Raw genomic sequence first — 4,478 nt, forward strand, 5'->3', positions numbered from 1 at the left:
GACCTGGGAAAGCTCACTGGCTGCAGCACAGAGCATGTGTGTCTGTGTGTGTGTGTGTGTGTGTGTACATTTGTTTTTGTGAGTCTATTTAGGAATATAGAGCACCAGTCAAAAGTGTGCAGACAAACAAAACGACTCCATCCCAGGCCAACCTGTTCACGCAAATCACCAGATATTGTAGGCTATCCCTATTTGTTGATTTAACGGGTACCAAACTAGTTATACAGTTGGCCACTATGTTCATCTGGGAAGAAAGTTATCCACATTACAAAATACAAAACATTTGGGTCTGACCAACAAGTAGCCTATCTGAACACTGAGTTTTCAAGGTATGCTATGGCATAGGTGCACCCTCAAAAACTCACGAGGAATACACCAATCATAGCACATACAAATATACAAGGCTAGACACACAAAACAATTAGCCTACACTTTTTAAAAAGACAATGAGATATTCAGAGTTAGCTCAAATGTTCAAATGATTGGCTTTATATTCAAGCAGGTCGCAGTTATCTTGGCCAGGTCGCAGTTGTAAATGATAACTTGTTCTCAACTAGCTATACCTGGTTAAATAAAGGTGAAATATAAAAATATATATATAATAAAAATCAAGCCTATTAAAAGTATCAAAAAACTTCACACACATTCACTGAACTTGAACATAAGCTACAACAATGTAAGTAAGTATAATACAAAAGTCGAAAAARCACTCCTCTACAAAAAAATATAGAGAACAATGTTCACTCACTGGTGTCCATAAAGCAAACAGCACAACAATTAAACACATCTATACACTGAGTCAATGGAATTGAACATTGGCTACATAACTGCAAGTATAACACGAAAGTCCCAAAAAGTATGCCTCTGTACAAAAAGCTTTAACTCACAGCAAATGCTCTTTCACCCTTGTGAGCCTGTTAACTAAGGAAGAGTCATCGCATAGCTGCTTCAGAGTAACCAGGAAGTAATTACCACTAGTAAACCAGTAGGCGGCGCAGTAACACACTGCTCTCTGCCATCTTGTCAATGATATCATCTTTGTCAAGTCCCATAAGAATCTCCTTCTCTGTTGCCATCAAAAGGAACGCTTCAAGGTTCTCTGGAGTGAGGGGAGGTTCTTATGCGGTTCTTCACGAATTTCAGGGTGGAGAAGGTCCTCTCACAAGCCATCTGAGTGATGGATAGGGTGAGGAGGAACTTGTAGTCCAAACCAATGATGTGATATGCATTCGTGAGCAGATTTTACTGAGACAGGCGAAGATAGCAGCATATCGGGCAGTTTTTACATGTGGAACAACTTCTGCTCACCAACTCCACACTTTCATCAGGATCCTCAATGATTCATCACTGGCGGCGGTGGCGTGGTGTTGTACTCCTCCAATGCTGACTGTTTCAGTCTTTCCCACTGTTGTACCTATTGTACCTATTGTTCGCCTAATACCTTTCTTGCACTATTGGTTAGAGCCTGTAAGTAAGCATTTCACTATTGTATTCGGCGCACGTGACAAATACACTTTGATTTGATTTGTGCACGGCTGATCAGTTCAGCCTGCAATGCCTCAACAGTGGTATGTTCATCGAATTCCAGTAAGCATTTTCTGAGCTCCTTCATGGCTGTCTTTGGAAGGCTCTTCTCTCTGATCTCAGGAAAAGGGATTCATGTAGGAGACATCTGCACACAGCACGGCATTTGCTGCATAACAGCGGTCAATACTTTCAACAACAGTGTCCAGTACCACATTGTGGATCTTGATTTTTGTAATTCATGTCTGCATTAAGCAATGGGCTCGTCTTCTGCCGACTCACCTGGTTCTCTTCTTTTTTGTTGTTGGTTCTCTTCTCTGGCAGAGCAGTCTGAGCTTCGGCATCAAAGTCCTGCTGCCCCTCCAGAATGACATTGGCACACTCAACAAAGTCGTCTGCTCCCCTCTTCACACCCTCAAAGTCTCAAACTTTCTCAGGTTGTCCTCCGTTCCCGTCACTAAGTGCTGTGCTGTTACGATATCCATGCCACTTGTTTGCAGGTATTTAGAGAGAGGGGACGTCTGCTCAAAAGTCCTGAGAAAAACCTCAGCTGTAAGTATGGTTTCATACTTTAGGAGAGCATCCTTGTACCCTTGGGCCTTTGTTCGGATGGCAGGTTTTATGGTGACAACCTTTTCAAGTCTTTCCATAGTGATGACCACATCCTGTTCAAGTCTTTCCATAGTGATGACCACATCCTGTTCAAGTCTTTCCATAGTGATGACCACATATCGCTGTTCAAGTCTTTCATAGTGATGACCACATCCTGTTTCAATCTTTCCATAGTGATGACCCATCCTGTTCAAGTCTTTCCATAGTAGATGACCACATCCTGTTCAAGTCTTTCCATAGTGATGACCACATCTGTTCAAGTCTTTCCATAGTGATGACCACATCTCAGCTGTCCATATGACCCATCCGTTCAAGTCTTTCCATAGCTGGATGACCCACACCTGTTCAAGTTTTCCATAGTGAGGAGCACACCTGTTAAGTCTTTCCATAGTTGAGAGCACATCCTGTTCAAGTCTTTCCATTAGTGATGACCACATCCTGTTCAAGTCTTTCCATAAGTGATGACCACATCCTGTTCAAAGTCTTCCATAGTGGATGACCACATCCTGTTTCAAAGTCTTTCCATAGTGAGGAGCAACATCCATGTAAAGTGCACGTTCGACTTTGCAAAGCTTCCAAATACTTTCTTCAAAGCATCGTCTTTGGCCCACCAGCGCGTTTCACTAATTACATCAAGCCCTCTGTGTCTCCTGTCCTCACTGGTTTCCTCCATAGATTCATGCACTTGTAGGAACTCGAACAAAACTGCAATGTCATTCAGTAATGAGAAAGGGATTAACTTGTCACAACAAGCCCAGTGGTGTCAGTTAGCACAAGGTTGAGGACATGTGATAATCACCATATGTGTACTTGGGTTAGGAGCTCTCCTGTGAGCGATGCAGAGAAGCGCCTTGTATTGTCCCTGCATAGTAGCTACTCTGTCTGTGGCATTACCAACACACTGTTTGATATCTATGTCCATCTTCTCAAGGGTCTGTTTCACCAGGTCCACAAAGTACTATCTAGTCGATGACTCACAGTCAATGACCTCAATGAGTCTCTGGTGGACAACATCAGTGACATAATGCAGAACTACTGCACACTGGTCTTTGGATGTTAAATCCTGTGTTGTGCCATTCGTATTGAGAACATCCCTGCCCTTCTCGTCACTTCAACAGCAACTGTCTGCTGAATCAACATTCTGATCAAATCAAATCAAATTTTTATAAAGCCCTTCTTACATCAGCTGATATCTCAAAGTGCTGTACAGAAACCCAGCCTAAAACCCCAAACAGCAAAGCAATGCAGGTGTAGAAGCACGGTGGCTAGGCAAAAACTCCCTAGAAAAGGCCAGAACCTAGGAAGAACCTAGAGAGGAACCAGGCTATGAGGGTGGCCAGTCCTCTTCTGGCTTGTGCCGGGTGGAGATTATAACAGAACATGGCAAGATGTTCAAGTTTCATAGATGACCAGCAGGGTCAAATAATAATAATAATCAACAGTGGTTGTCGAGGGTGCAACAGGTCAGCAACCGTGATGACTTCAATTACTTTGTTTGCTGTTGTTTTGGACGTCATACTTACCAAGGACCGTCTTCCTTTACTTCCCATCTGCTTCTTGCTCTTTTCAAATGCTCCTCTTGTAGGCAGACGTCACATTTCTTAGTAACATATAAGGTCAAGAAACTTGCCATGATTGACGGCCAGTTTTCCAAGTTATATGCAGCTTCGTGTCTGTGGCCTCTGTACCTAAGCCCCAACGTTTACCAATAAACTTTAACTACATCAACTCACACGTTCCGTGACCTTGCCTCCTCTTTACTGACCTGGTCTTCGTTGAACTGACATTTGCTTATCACTCAGAAGGGTTACGGATGTCTGCTTGCTGGCTCTGAGGAAAAAGGTTCTGCGCTTTCTCTATGGGTCTTGCTTCTCTCATGTTCCTGTACTCTCTTGAGGCATGTTTCCAGGCCTCCTTTGAGAAATGCACTATCACTGGCTGAAGGTTTTACGAATGCAAGACATGCTGAAAGCAGAACAAGGAGTGAGTTACTTCATAGTAAGGTCAGCCATTTTCTGTTTGTGCAATCTTTGGAGTGGAATACATTGGGAACGACTCTTTGGGGGGTTGTTTTGGGTGGTACCTGGTAACAAATAAGTTAAAATCCTGTGGACTGAGAACGGGCAAAATAATCAAATGATTTTCAGTGCTTTCGCTGGCCCTTTCTATTTTCCCTGTACTGGGCTCTGAACCTCTCTCTCTCTCTGCACGTTCTAGTTGCTCTGCAGAAGAGATTAACATTGTAAAATAACCTAAAAGTAAACTCTATTATTGTGTAGTCATTGATTGTATGCTCCCTGATTACAGTCCTACTGATCATCTCATAAATAGAGCACATATGA

The sequence above is a fragment of the Salvelinus sp. IW2-2015 genome, linkage group LG10, assembly GCF_002910315.2.
Source record: "Salvelinus sp. IW2-2015 linkage group LG10, ASM291031v2, whole genome shotgun sequence".
NCBI lineage: Eukaryota > Metazoa > Chordata > Actinopteri > Salmoniformes > Salmonidae > Salvelinus > Salvelinus sp. IW2-2015.